Source organism: Salmo trutta, chromosome 17 (assembly GCF_901001165.1).
Source record: "Salmo trutta chromosome 17, fSalTru1.1, whole genome shotgun sequence".
Taxonomy (NCBI): domain Eukaryota; kingdom Metazoa; phylum Chordata; class Actinopteri; order Salmoniformes; family Salmonidae; genus Salmo; species Salmo trutta.
The window spans coordinates 53,215,976-53,231,155 of NC_042973.1; the positions used below are offsets into that span (position 1 = coordinate 53,215,976).

Here is a 15,180-nt window from a genome sequence, read left to right on the forward strand (position 1 = left end):
TAACATTAGCTAGCTAGCTTATATACAAGCAAACCTGATATGTTTGATGCATGTTGCTAGCTTGCTTTCAATATTATTTCAACTCGAACTGGCTAGCTACTGTAAGATCCCTGCTAAATAATCAAGTCAACTAGCTATCTAGCATTTTAGGGCTTCAGCTAACCTCCAAAAAGATGCCAACAAGAAACAACATTATTGTGTATTTTCTAGGGCAAAAATAATGATCATCAGATAAGGATGCAGTGACCAGACACCAGTCCCGTTTCAGAGTAATGGAGGACATAACCACCATTGATAATGTAATCAGAGCTGTGTGTGTGTTTGTGTCTTGTATGTTGTAAGGAGGTGCCCCCCATCCATGTTGCCGTAATGGACTACTCTTGGGCCAGGGTGAGTAATGCCAACCAATCAGTGCCATGCTGCTACATGTCCCTTGTGAATTAGCTGTGAATCATAATCTCTGGTTGGCTATGTTCAACCGTGTATTTTATGTTGGCTTCCATGACTATATGGTGACAGTCTTTCTCGCTCTCCCACCCTCTCTTTCTCTGTGATTGGAGCTGGGTCGGATCTGTAAGTCAGGCTCCTTCATGACCAGTATCTGTGATGAGATGGGTCTGGAGCTGATCTACTGGTGCTGGCAAAGACCTCAGAAGGGACAAAAGGTGATTACTAATAAGACAGGACATCACAAGTGTTTAGTAATATCAGAACCAGAATCACCTTTATTCGCCAAATACATTTGCATGTACAGGAAATTGACTCAATAAACAGAATTTACAAGCAGACAAACTGAATTTACGGACAAGATAACACCACCGCTTGTGTCACGAATACATGTGTCACGAATACATGTGTCACTCATCATCTCTACCTCTGTTTTCAACAGATGGAAGACAGGAGAGAGGATTTGGTCATGGAGTCCTCTGACTGAAAGACAGGTTGATACTGATGTCTGAATTGGGAAAGACCTCGTACTCAGCATTAAAATTAGACAATTATCCATTTGCACACACTGTATATAGACTTTCTTTTTTTCTATTGTGTTATTGACTGTACGCTTGTTTATTCCATGTGTAACTCTGTGTTGTTGTTTGTCACACTGCTTTGCTTTATCTTGGCCAGGTCGCAGTTGTAAATGAGAACTTGTTCTCAACTAGCTTACCTGGTTAAATAAAGGTGAAAAAAATAAAAATAAAATAAAAACCAAGACACATCTATTCCTTTTTGTCTTTTTTGATCCGAATAAAACATTTTGTCCAAACGCCAGATTTCAGTAGCAGAGAGGTAGATGAAGCTGTTAAGGATTTAACTTGCAAAGTGGAATTATTAGCTGATTTGGGTAAAAATGATTTCACGTAGCCACTGTCTTCTCTCTTCTTATCATTTTGGCCCTCAGTGTCAGTGAGTATCCTAGCAACGGTTCCATTTTGGAATCTCAATAAGGACACAGAGAGCTGTTTTTAGAAAAGAGCAGGCGAGGGGTTACTTAAATTGCTCTCTTCCTAGAGAATAGTAGACCCGATTTAAAAAAATATACTCGGATTTGACAAGCAGAGAAGTAGGGGAAGATTAAAAAATATTTTTGTCTAACTTGTTGGGTTAGTGGTCAAAACGGTAGTGATTTGGAAAGTAATGAATTGAATTGCTTCTTAAATGATTTTCAGCAGCTAGAAAGAGACAGGTGATTGGCTACGAAAACAGCTCTAGTTACAGATTGGTAGGCTCGATTTCAAATCCGATTTTTGACTTGACAAGCAGAGAAGTAGGGAAAGATGTCATACCTTTTGAACTTTTTTCTTTAACTTCTTCCATTAATGGTCAAAACGGTAGATGTTTGGAAAATTAGAAAAGCAAATGGTAATGCAGTTACAAAAACAGCTGTACCGTAAGGTCTGTAGTGAATATAAATGAATTGCAGAATTGTTTTATTTATTTAACCAGACAAGTCAGTTAAGAACACATTCTTATTACAATGACAGCCTACTGGGGAACAATGGGTTAACTGCCTTGTTCAGGGGCAGAATGACAGATTTCTACCTTGTCAGCTCAGGGATTCGATCCAGCAACATTTCGGTTACTGGCCCAATGCACTAACCACTAGGCTTCCTGCTGAAAAGTAGATGAATATCCCATAGGCTCTAACTTTTTGTGTAACTTGCTGCTGTAGTGGTCAAATTCCCTGTCTTAGGTCAGTTAGGATCACCACTTTATTTTTAGAATGTGAAATGTCAGAATAATAGTAGAGAGAATGATTTATTTCAGCTTTTATTTATTTCATCACATTTCCAGTGGGTCAGAAGTTTACATACACTCAATTAGTATTTGGTAGCATTGCCTTTAAATTGTTTAACTTGGGTCAAACGTTTCAGGTAGCCTTCCACCAGCTTCCCACAATAAGTTGAGTGAATTTTGGCCCATTCCACCTGACAGAGCTGCTGTAACTGAGTCAGGTTTGTAGGCCTCCTTGCTCGCACACACTTTTTCAGTTCTGCCCACAAATTTTCAATAGGATTGAGGTCAGGGATTTGTGATGGCCACTCCAATACCTTGACTTTGTTGTCCTTAACTTCTATGGGCTAGGTGGGACGTTTGCGTCCCACCCTAGTCAACAGCCAGTGGAATCGCGTGGCGCGAAATACAAATACCTCAAAAATGCTATAACTTCAAATTCTCAAACATATGACTATTTTACACCATTTTAAAGACAAGACTCTCGTTAATCTAACCACATTGTCCGATTTCAAAAAGGCTTTACAGCGAATGCAAACATTAGATTGTCAGGAGAGTACCCTGCCAAAAATAATCACACAGCCATTTTCAAAGCAAGCATATATGTCACAAAAACCAAAACCACAGCTAAATGCAGCACTAACCTTTGATCTTCATCAGATGACACTCCTAGGACATTATGTTATACAATACATGCATATTTTGTGATGTTCAGAACTAGCATACCCACCGAAAACGTCCGGTGAATTTACTAAATTACTAATTTACTAAAAAACATAACAATTATTTTAAGAATTATAGACACAGAACTCCTTTATGCAAACGCTATGTCAGATTTTAAAATAGCTTTTCAGCGAAAGCACATTTTGCAATATTCTGAGTACATAGCTCGGCATCACGGCTAGCTATTTTGACACCCACCAAGTTTGGGGCTCACTAAACTCAGAATTACTATTTGAAAAATTGTATTACCTTTGCTGTTCTTCATCAGAATGCACTCCCAGGACTTGTACTTCAACAACAAATGTAGTTTTGGTTCCAAATAATCCATAGTTACATCCAAATACCTCCATTTTGTTCGTGCGTTCAGGTCACTATCCGAAGGGTAACGCGCATTTCGTGACAAAAAAAATTCAAAATATTCCATTACCGTACTTAGAAGCATGTCAAACGCTGTTTAAAATCAATTTTTATGCGATTTTTCTCATAAAATAGCGATAATATTCCAACCGGGCAACGTTGTATTTATTCAAAGGCTGAAAGAAAAAAAATGGAGTAGTCTCGTGAACGCGCATCTCAGTCTCACTGTCCCCAGGCTGACCACTTACAAACTCTGCTGCTGTTCTTTGCCCAGATACCGCAGACACCCCATTCCACTTTCTGGCAGCTTTAGAGAGCCAATGGAAGCCTTAGAAAATGTCACGTTACAGCACAGATGCTGTATTTTTGATAGAGATGCAACAGAAGGACAACAAATTTTCAGACAGTGCACTTCCTGTATGGAATCTTCTCAGGTTTTGGCCTGCCATATGAGTTCTGTTATACTCACAGACACCATTCAAACAGTTTTAGAAACTTTAGAGTGTTTTCTATCCAAATCTACTAATTATATGCATATTCTCGTTTCTGGGCAAGAGTAGTAACCAGTTTAAATCAGGTACGTTTTTTATCGTTTTTTATCCGTGCAAATACTGCCCCCTAGCCCCAACAGTTTGCCATTTTGCCACAACTTTGGAAGTATGCTTGGGGTCATTGTCCATTTGGAAGACCCATTTGCGACCAAGCTTTAACTTCCTGACTGATGTCTTGAGATGTTGCTTCAATAAATCCACGTAATTTTCCTGCCTCATGAAGCCATCTATTTTGTGAAGTGCACCAGTCCCTCCTGCAGCAAAGCACCCCCACAACATGATGCTGCCACCCCCGTCAACAAAAAAAGCACACATAATTTCCTCAAACTGTTCACATTAAGCCATAGTCTTTTACAACATTATCAATCACACTTTGATTTGATAGATATTTAGAGTAATTATGTAGATACTGAGAATGGATATGAAGGAGTAGATATCGCCAATCCTAAAATAAAATGGAGCAAACATTTAATAAACAAGTAATTACAACTTGTAATTGTGGATAATGTGTTGCTTTATTTTTCCTTGTCAGCCACCCATCTCTGCTTTGTCAATCTTGATAGGCCCAGTGTATGCACTTCTGGGTGAGGCTGTCAGGTAGTGGAGAGCAAGGCAGATCTGAAAGAGAGATGCACAAAGTAAGAATACCACTCAACAACATGTTGGTGTGAGTGAGCATACCCAATATATTTCTGAATAACCTGTATCCATCTGGGTATCCTCAAGTGTCTCCCTTCACGGCCAGTGTAGTAGGAACTGGTGCAGCCGGTAAATTAAATACCACAGTAGGGGGTGGCATATCTAAAAGAGAGGCACAATTTTCTTAACTGACAATAATTATTCAACTAAATAGACAATGAGTGTAAGGCCTAGATTCAATTAGATCAAGTGTTAACCGGTGATAGCGGACACCACATAGCTGATGTTTTGGCCATGTCGGAGGTGTAACTGTTGGATCTATCAAAGCAGCAGCTCTTGATCATTGTCACAAAACTACACCCGTCCTACTCACGTTACAAGTTCAGAACGAGAAAGTGTAGGTTATATAGAATTAATGCCACTCAAATTCAAAATCATTCAACTAAATAATGAGGATTTCTATCAGCCTAATCGAGGTGTAGATTACATCTCAAATTCCAGTGTTCTAACTTGTAAACAGGGCTGCATGAGATTTCTGTTAATGCAACTCCGTGCAGCCAATGGCAATGTCCGCTTTAGGTATAATGCCAGGAACCGCTTGTGAATTTGACAGCTCTAACACAGTTCTACCTCAGACATCGCCAAAACAACCGCTATGTGGATGTCGGCTAAAACGGACGTGATTGAATAGGGCCCCAAGCGAGGGAGAGTGTGCATGTGTGTATACATGCATGTGATAATTACCTGTATCACCTGTCGTGACCGGTGTAGCAGATACAGCGGCAAACTGCAGTTGTGAAGACTGGTTGAGCTAATAGGGGTGTCAGATCTAAAAGAGAGAGGAACAATTTTCTTAAGTTAAAATAATTATACAACAAAACAGAATGATTGAGTGAGTGTGTATACGTGTGTTTGATAATTACCTGGACCACATCACACTGCTTCAGGTCTACAAGCCTCTGGAAGTTCCAGCGTGCCACTCCAGGCCTGGAACAGCTTGGTGGAAAGACCTGTCACCCACTGAGCAGGTTGGCAGATCTGAAAAATGGGCACAATATAATTTTAATGACAAAGCCTTGACTACACACTAACCTAAACAGAACAGACTATGGGAGGCGCACGGTAGTATAGAGCCATGACTACATGGAACTCTATTCCACATTAAGAAACTCATGCAAGCAGTAACATTTGATTTACAAAACAGATAAAAATACACCTTATGGGACAGCGGGGACTGTGAAGAGACACATGCATACACACGATAACATACGCACTGTACACACAAGGATTTTGTTGTTGTAGATATGTGGTAGTAGAGTAGTGGCCTGAGGGCACACACTTAATGTGTTGTGAATGTATCGTAATGTTTTTAAAATTGTATAACTGCCTTAATTTTGCTGGACTCGAAGAAGAGTAACTGCTGTCTTGGCAGCAGCTAATGGGGATCCATAATAAATACAATAAAACAAATCAATTAAGATTGGGTGTGTATATCTGGCAACCCACACAGCAGACTTCATTTTCCCAACTGCTCATTGTACTTGCCCTTGCAATCTGACGTGTGTGTGTTCTGTGTTATTATGACTTAGAAGTCTCAACCTGACCACATCATTGTAGTAGGCCATTCAGTGATTAGCGTGGGAAAAATTACTATCAACAGTGTACAGTAAAAAGTATATCCAATATTTAGATCTGGATTGACAAGTAGGCTAAATCATGTGAAGTTACAAACCTCTAGGGCTTTGTCTACACTCAAGTTAAATAAAGGATGTAGGACATGAGCTTTAAGACCATGCCTCAGGACTACCTGGCCGGATGACTCCTGGCTGTCCCCGTCTCCAGTCCACCTAGTTGTGCTGCTGATCCAGCCTCTGCTGTTTCTGTCTGCAGCTATGGAACCCTGACCTGCTCAAGGCTCACCGGAGGTACTACCTTGTCCCAGGCCTGCTGTTTGATCCTGTCTCTCTCTACCGGACCTACTGTCTCAACCTCTAAATGCTCAGCTATGAAGAGCCAACTGGCATTTACTCCTGAGGTGCTGAACTATTGCACCCTCTATAAACCTCTATTATTTATTACTGCTGGTCATCTATGAATGTTTAAACAACTTGAAAAATAATCTGGCTAAATGGCTGGCCACGCCTTAGAGCCCGGTTCCTCTCTAGGTTTCTTCCACATCTGCATTGCTTGCTCTTTGGGGTTTCAGGCTGGGTATCTGTATAAGCACTTTGAGATAACTGCTGATGTAAAAGGGGCTTTATAAAATACATTTGATAGATTGCTTGTAAATGCTTCTTTTCATGTCAGTAAATCTAAACAGGACATTGAGTCGTCTTATTTTCTCAATAGGAAGTTGTACCTTTGTCAGAAGGTGTCATGAATCCCGCTTCCTGAGTCTGTTTCCTGCCCGAGTTGCCTGTTTTCTGTCTTGGCGTCTGTTTCCTGAGGTTCCTGAACGCACCCTGTCTGGTTGCCGGGCGACGAAGCTAGGCGGTAGATCTCTCGATTACCCGCACCTGCATCTCATCAGCTATCTGCACACCTGGTCCTGATCATCACCTCTTCTCTTCATAAGCACTGACATCCATTCCCTGCCGGATCGTTTGCAATGAACAGTATGTTGTGTCAGCGTATCAGCCTCAAGTTTACTAGAGTTAGTTTTGTTGTTCTGTACTTTTTGCTTGCCGTGTACTCACCTCCATTTACTCTGTCTACAGTCATTCTCCCGGAACATTCACCCCACCCCTGCCTGGTCGTCGGTGGCTTCTGTGACATTGGATCTGCCTATTACTCTCACCAACTCACCTCCGCTGCCCGCTCCGTCTCCTGGATTATTCTGCTTTCACATGAGTCTGTAAATAAATACTCATCTTCGTTCAACTCACCTTGTCCTGGTCTGCTTCTGGGTTCGGCTTTAGAGAATCGTGACAGAAGGTGAGTGTAGCTGGTGCATGAAGTCAGGCGCAGGAGAGCAAAATGAGTGAGCAACTACTTTACTCAAAAAAAGGTACAAGGTAAAACAAATACACTTGACCAATAACCAACGGTAAACTTTACGCACGGGTGAACACAGCACCCGTGGAAAAACCAGCCATCATGAACCGAACTGAACATAGAAATAATCACGCACAACAAACATGGGGGAAACAGAGGGTTAAATACATGAACATGTATACAGAAGGTACAGGTGGTTAAAGACAAAGTCTTTCACGTGGAGGAAATTCTAGATCATAAGAGAGAAAGGGGCAAAAAATGGGTCTTGGTCCGTTGGAAAAACTGGCCCCAAAAGTTTAACAGTTGGGTTTTAGAGCAAGATGTGGTGGAGGCAACGGGGGTTAACTTAAACCCTCAGGCATGATAAATACATCGTCATTCGAGTGTACACGGGAGTGCATCATGGAACATAGCGGCTTCTACCTGACCCTCCCCAGTAATGCGTCTGCACACATATATAGTAAGAATCAAAGTTCTAATTATACAACCAACTTTCCAAAGCCTATAGAGTTATCCGAGGCCTGGGAAGTAGGTCTCAGCGAGATTACATACCCCCACAGCTGGTATAATATCAAAGAGAAGGACCGGGATTTTTATTGCAAAAGGATATCGGAACCTGCGAAACTTATAAAGATTAAAAAAGGGTTCTATAGAACCGTAGACAGGATCGTCTCAGAGTTGAATGAACTCCTAACCCAGAACAATACGGAAATACTCTTGAGCTACAACCCTATTCATAAACGTGTACAAATCTCAGGGACTGCGGATAGGGGTATAAAGACCACCGGTAATTTAGCCTACATGTTGGGGCTGGTTCCCAATAAATGGACGTATGTGAAAGATAAAATAACCCCATTCCCTGCGGATATATGCAGGGTTTTACAACATATTTGTGTATACCGACATCATATCATATCAAAGGGTAGGAGACAGTTGTGTGCCCCTCCTGAGAACAGTTCATATAGAGGGAAAGGATGGAGGGATAGTCACAGTCATCTACGACAAGCCACACTACGTACCTGTAAGCAAGAAATATATTGAGAACATTCTGGTTGAGCTTAAAACGGATCAGAACGAAAACATCGAATTTACTTATGGTAAAACGATTTTAAAACTCCACTTTAGGCCCTCCAAAGCCTCTCTACATATATAATGTCTTATTAGTATTATATATTATTATTTTATATAGGTTTTTTTTAGAAACATAATACAAAATAAAATAAAAATGGTTATGGAACAAAACCACCATCTCGACCCTAACCGCTACGTCTCATACTATGTTGATCAAGTGGGTAATGGGTTACCCGGCTATCATGGATCCCCGACCATGTACGGTTCGGGGATAGGCGGTATATTTCGTAACCTCTTTAGGATTGTTTTACCGTTTATGAAGAGAGGCCTCAGCATAGCCAAACCGCATTTAAAATCAGCGGCTAAAAATATAGTAAGTGAGGTTGTAGCCAATGCTATGACCCGAAGGGCGTCACCAGATGCCGAGCATCAAGAAGGCTCGGGGCTTATGATGTTGTCTCGAAGACCAAAAAAGAGACCTCCAGGTATAAGGCTCAGGTCTGCCCCTAAAAAGCAGAGGTTAACCGTTAAAAGAAACTCAGTAAGTCAAAGACGTGGTAAAGTGAGGAGGTCTGGACCTAAAACGACAAAAAGAATACTCGGAAGTATTTTCTAAAAGAACCAAGAAACATGGCTCTTTTACACCGCATGTCCTCTGAAGCTATAAAGACAGAGCTCGATCTTTTCACGGCCCCCTTAACCCAACATTCAATAGACAGGTCCTGTTATGTGGAGATAGCGCCACTCTCGGCCATTACCGACAACGGTCCTATAGAATTTTTCATACCAGGCCACGGTGACAACTATCTGGACCTCAACAACACCTTGGTGCATTTACGTCTAAAAGTGACCAAAAGAGATGGTACTAATATTGCAAACGATGCCAAAGTGAGTCTCATTAATTACCCCTTGGCCACCATCTTCTCCCAAGTGGATGTGACTTTGGGTGAACGTCTAATCAGTCAAAGCAGTGCCACATACCCCTATAGGGCCATCATGGAGTGTTTACTCAACTACTCCGAAGACACTCTCAAGACACAATTCAGCGCCGGGCTGTTTAGCAAGGATACTGCAGGAGTCTCTATGGAATCGATAGACCCTTCCACCGGTGCAAACAAAGGACTGGAGGCACGCGCTCGCTACTGTGTCGAATCTCGAGAGTTTCATCTGCTAGGGCCTATACACTCTGACATTTTCTTTCAAGAACGTTTACTCTTAAATTCGGTTGATTTAAGACTCAAATTAACCAGGGCCAAGGATGAGTTTTGTCTGATGTCTGCCCAAGACGGTGACTTTAGTTTAAAAGTGTTGGGGGCAACGCTTTTTATTAAAAAAGTGTCTGTATCTCCGGCAGTTCGTCTGGGTCACACACAGGCTTTGATGAAAGGAAATGCCCTTTACCCTCTCCAAAGAATTACCATGAAAACCTTTAGCATACCTGTGGGCAGTAGAATCTGCAGTCAGGAAAACCTTTTTCTAGGCCCTTTACCCCACTATGTGGTTATAGGTTTGGTTGATCACGCCTCTAATACGGGCAGCTTACATAAAAACCCATTTAATTTTCAACACTTCAATGCAGAGTATGCAGCTCTCTGTCAGGACGGACGTCAGGTCCCTGCTAAGGCTTTCCAACCGCAATTTAATAACAACATATCTGTGCGAGAATTTTACAATCTATTCCTGGCTACCGGGAGGCATCTAAAAGATCTCTCTTTACCTATTGACAGAAATGATTTTGCAGAGGGTTACACATTGTATGCTTTCAATTTATCCCCCGATGATGACACCTCAGGAAATCTGTCTGTGGTGTCCCAAGGCAACCTCAGGCTGGAAATGCGTTTCCGTACACCTTTAGCCTGTACAGTTAGCATGATTGTTTATGCGTGCTCTGATTCAATCTTGGAAGTGAATGCCCGAAGACAGGTCTTTGTGGATTATTATTAAGGACTGTTGAGCAAAGACATGAATACCCAAGAGTTGGAAGGGCTCATGACCCGCTTGATTGGAAAAAAATTTATGGAGTGTGGGCTTGTGATGAATTACCTATTGAGAAATGGCCTGAGCGGCCGGCCATGTTTATTGTCAATACCCATCCTAAACACATGCCAGGTGAACACTGGCTAGCTGTGACACTAGAAGATGAAGGAGGAAGAAAAATCTCAACTTTTTTTGATTCCTACGGCTTTCCCCCTGGTTTTTCACATTTTCCCAAATCTATTAAAGATTTTTTGACCAAAAACGGATCAAAGATCTACTACAGCATCAAACAAGTGCAAGATAACCTTTCCACTAAATGTGGTCAACACTGTGTATTCTACCTGTGCCAAAGAGCCCGTGGAGTTTCTTTTGAAGATGTTATGTCTCTTTATAATGATGATTTAAGAAGTAATGATAGCGTGGTAGATTGTTTTGTTAGAAAATATCAAAAGTGTTCAAATATGTGTCCTTTAAGACCGTGTAATCAAGGCGTATGCTCACGTCAAATGTTTCAAGAATGCCACAAATGTTAAATTGCTTATTTTTTCTAATAAACTTTATTGAATTTAATCATAGTCGTTCAAAAGTCATTCAAAATTCATTCAAAATTCCTTCAAAAGTCTAACCACCCCGAGAGATCGGGATTAGGAAAAGGTCCGGAGGCGTTCATGGGGCTAAATGAGTCATCATCATCCCCTTCATAGGGGGGAGGGTTTGTTGGGACATCTTTAGGGGTGCTGTAGCTCGGTGAAGGGTTTTGTTTTAAAGCTTGAATCTGTTGGCGAAGCTTATGGTTAGGTACCCCCGAGAGGGGAATGTTGACGATTGCCAGGGCCTTAAGAAACTGAGGCCACCCTGGTGGTCTTTGGTCATCAGCAACCTTGTGGGCTGCCGTGGTACTTTTAAGCAAGTCAAACATATGTGAACCCTTGACAACAGCGCCCTGAAGGATAAACTCTCCTTTGTCATTCCAAGTAGCGGTCCCCTTTGAGTCTTTTAGCTTGTTCATAATGTATCTAGCATTTTTCCTGTTACGTGCCGGAACATGTGTCAACATGTCATGCATAACATTATCTTCAACAGGCATATGATCTTCAGCCGGTAAGATCGCAGGTACAGGCATTACCGGGGGATGGCTCTCTCTAAGCGCGTCATCTTTTAAAGGTTCAGGTAGGGAAAGCGTTAAATGGTTGGTATCTCTCTCACCTTGTTTTACCAAGGTCAAATACCTTTGCAAGAGGTTTGTGTATTTTTTAACCTTATCATAGGGGTTCAATTCTTTTCGGTTCAAAACATCCTTCATGGCCGTATCCAAATCATTTTTCGCTGTTTGTCTGATATTTTAAGGACCCTGCATTTGTTTTTTAAGTCTATCCAACTCTTGTTGAGGCACCAAGTACATTTTATTTGCCATCACACTCTGTGTTCAACCCCCACGCCTGGCAGCAATAAGGCTGGTGATGAAGGGTACTGCTATAGTTAGCAACGGCAGAAGAAAACCCCCAGACTGTTGTAGGCTATGTCTTTTCTTTCGAAGACTGATCGCGGTTTTTTGTCTCTTTAATTTTTTTAATTGGGTCAGGGTGAGTGGAATGCGCCCTTTGAGAAGATTCAAAGCAATCTCACATAGGGATAATATGAGATCTGAAGAACAGTGATCCAAGATGGCCTTCCGTTCTTTAGCTGTAGCCCCAACTAGGCTTCTCAAGAGGGGCAGGTTTCTTTTTAAACGCAGAGACATAGCGGTTACTTTTTAGGAATGTACACCGCCGGCCACTCCCACGGGAACAGGCCTGTTCGGAGCCTCAGGTGTTCTGGAGTATTTGCTTTTAAATCCACGATTAAATAAGAAAATGGCTCTTTGGTAGCGTCCTCATAGCTATCCATAAAGTAGGATTTCCTTCCCGGGTACATCTGCTGAGCTAGAGTGTTAATTTGTAGTTTGTCTCTAGGGTTTTTGAACAAAACCATGTAATTGGCGTTCAAACTGATGGTACGGCTGTTTTTACCTTGGTGAAACACATTTTGCACCAAGTAAAGCACAGACAGGTTTCTATGATGAGTATATTGGGTAAATGCTCGTGCAATTTCAGGATGTTCGCTACCTGCAAATAGCATATCGTCCAAAACCAGCAGATTGTTTTTATGTGGAGGTAAAAGTTCATCATCAGACAGGGATTCAGGTATTCCTTCAACAAACTTGATTTTTATTTTCTTCAACAATTCATCATACATAGGTTGATAACATGAATAACACCACACAATATTGTCAGGCTTCTGAGATAACACATGTTCAGAATTCTCTAAAATACTTTTTACAAAACAAGTTTTACCACTGTTGGAGGGGCCTGCGATTAAGGCCGAAAATGGTAGTTGCAACCGGGGGTCAAAACCTTCTACAGCAGCCATTATATCTTAAGCTTTAAGACACACTGGGGCTTGTAGCATAAGTCAGTAGCCAAAGGGCAGTGTGGTCCCGTTAGGTAAAAGCATTCTCTTGTCATAGACTACCCTGAATCTTTTAGTAAGTGGGGCATTCCTGAGATGGAAGCCCTTTTTATCCCTAACAATTATTTTGTAGGAGCTCAAAATCTCCAAGTCACTATTCCGATCGTTTATGAACCCCTCGACCAAGCGTGTGATTGATTCCAAGTTTACACGCGGGGCATTTTCGTAGTTTTGAGTCACGCCTTTGGCTTTCAACACCACGTGATTGTCTTTAGTCCTAAAAGCATAGCTTTTGGGCCCACAGGAGGACCATTCTGTGATATGGTCACCATCTTTGAGTTCACTCGTTAAACCACCCAGATAGTTGCTAAGCGGGGGGCTCCAGTCACCCTGTTTGCTTACATAGACCACAGAGTCTGTGTCGTGGTAAAGAACCCTCCTCTGAAGCTGCTCCATGAGGGCGTACAATTCAAGTCGGCCATAGGCCGTGGTAAATGCTGCAAGAAACACATTTAAATTACCTGGGGGTAGAACCCACTTTGTGTTACGTCTCCATTGCACCAGGGCAAAGCCTTGACTCAAGAATGAAAAGTGTGAAATTTCGTATTGGTCCGAAAAAACAAATTCCAAAAATTCTTCGGGGTCTTTAATGATCGACGTTGTTAGCATATTGCATCTCTGCGAAAGCTTCCCCCAAAGCGAGTTTAAGTACAATTTCGACACATTTCGTTTGGTCTTGTTGACCTCTATTCTGTCAGGGTCAAGAAGAATGCCTTCTCTGTCATGATAGTCTCGAATGTACTTGTCTTTGCTCCCTTGATCTGTGACCGATGAAGGATAGCCTGAAGCCATCTGCTTGCATCTCAAGAAGGTCTTGATGTACTCTTTAAAAAGAGTGTCTGATTTCCTGGAAAAGTTCCACACTTCAAAGATTTTGTTCACACGATACCCCTTCTCTAGAGCCTTTGTGAATTCAGGTGTAACCCAGACAGCTGTAAGGGCTCTTTCCTGATCTGAGTGATCACAAGGCTTTTCCTGGTTGTTGTTTTCACTGCAGGTGCGACATAGGGGAAAGAAAAGTTTTCCTTGAGGTCCCTTGTAAGGCAGCACTGGTATAAACAAACCCCTAGGTGGGTAGACCGTTGCTTTGATCAGACCAAAATAGTTTTGGGGTAAGTCAAAGTCGCGGTGAATAATTTCAGGATGCCCCATAGGATAGCATGAGGAACTCATTACATGAGGATAAAGAGATGTAAAATCTACATAACCTATTGTCTCGTCTGGTTGCGCTACATACCGCAAGGTCAAAGCATTGGTACGGCCTCCATACAGGGCCTGTCGTGGGTCCAAGGGTTCTGGTGGGTCAAAGCTGGAAAGGAAAGCTCGAACATGAGGATCAGACTTTTTGAGTGAGGTCCACTCATGCTCCCACATAACATTCACTTTCAAACCATAAGTAGCCTGTAAAGATTCACATTTGTCTTGAAACTCTAGGTACATTTCACCAAAAGTCTTTTGGGTTAGGACACACAGGGCCTGTGGCTCAAAGCAAGATTTACACCCGTGGAAGAAACAACCGTTGTACTCAAACACGGCCTCAACACCGTCAATCTGTGTGTATCCATCTACATGATAAGGCCCAAACGCCTTCTCACCCCTATTCAAAGCATGTTGAATAAAAATGTCTTTATCCTGGGCCAAGTACTCCAACCACTGAATGGAGCCACTAGAGTATGACTTCAATTGGCGTCGGTAGTTGTCAGGCGAGGGGATAGCTATAGATGCTAGAGGTAGAAAGTGTGTACGATAGGTTTTCATGCATGCCGATGCAATAGTTGTACAACTCCAGGGGTCAATGCCTGCATCTTTGATGACCTCTGCTCTGAATCTGAGGCACCCCTCGCGAAGGATAACCACGTCGTTGTCACAGTATGACTCCATCTCTTTGTGGAAATCAAAAGTGCTGTGACATACTGTCTCGTACCATGTCATGAATCTCTCTCGCTCTTTGGGAGACATTTGATCACAACCGTACATTTCAGGTCTCGGATAAGATCCTATATAGTGTAAATTCTCCTCAGATGTAAAAAAATGGGGAAACCAACCTTTCACAGAGTTCTCAAAACCCAAGGCCTCAGGCATTTGAGACAATCTCATGGGTAAGAAGCTTAAACTGTCAATGTATCTC

The 15,180-nt window shown here is 41.9% G+C and overlaps 2 long non-coding RNA genes across 2 annotated transcripts; one reads left to right on the top strand and one right to left on the bottom strand.

The window, feature by feature from the left end:
- Positions 1-4,314: 4,314 nt before the first annotated feature.
- Positions 4,315-6,914, bottom strand: LOC115151329 (uncharacterized). The gene is made up of 5 exons (XR_003867278.1): positions 6,862-6,914; positions 5,426-5,540; positions 5,247-5,331; positions 4,565-4,664; positions 4,315-4,481 (listed from the first exon to the last, which is right to left on the bottom strand). It is a non-coding gene; the product is annotated as an uncharacterized LOC115151329 (long non-coding RNA).
- A 148-nt stretch (positions 6,915-7,062) lies between these two features.
- Positions 7,063-7,382, top strand: LOC115151330 (uncharacterized). Its single transcript, XR_003867279.1, has 2 exons — positions 7,063-7,117; positions 7,220-7,382. It is a non-coding gene; the product is annotated as an uncharacterized LOC115151330 (long non-coding RNA).
- Positions 7,383-15,180: the final 7,798 nt, after the last annotated feature.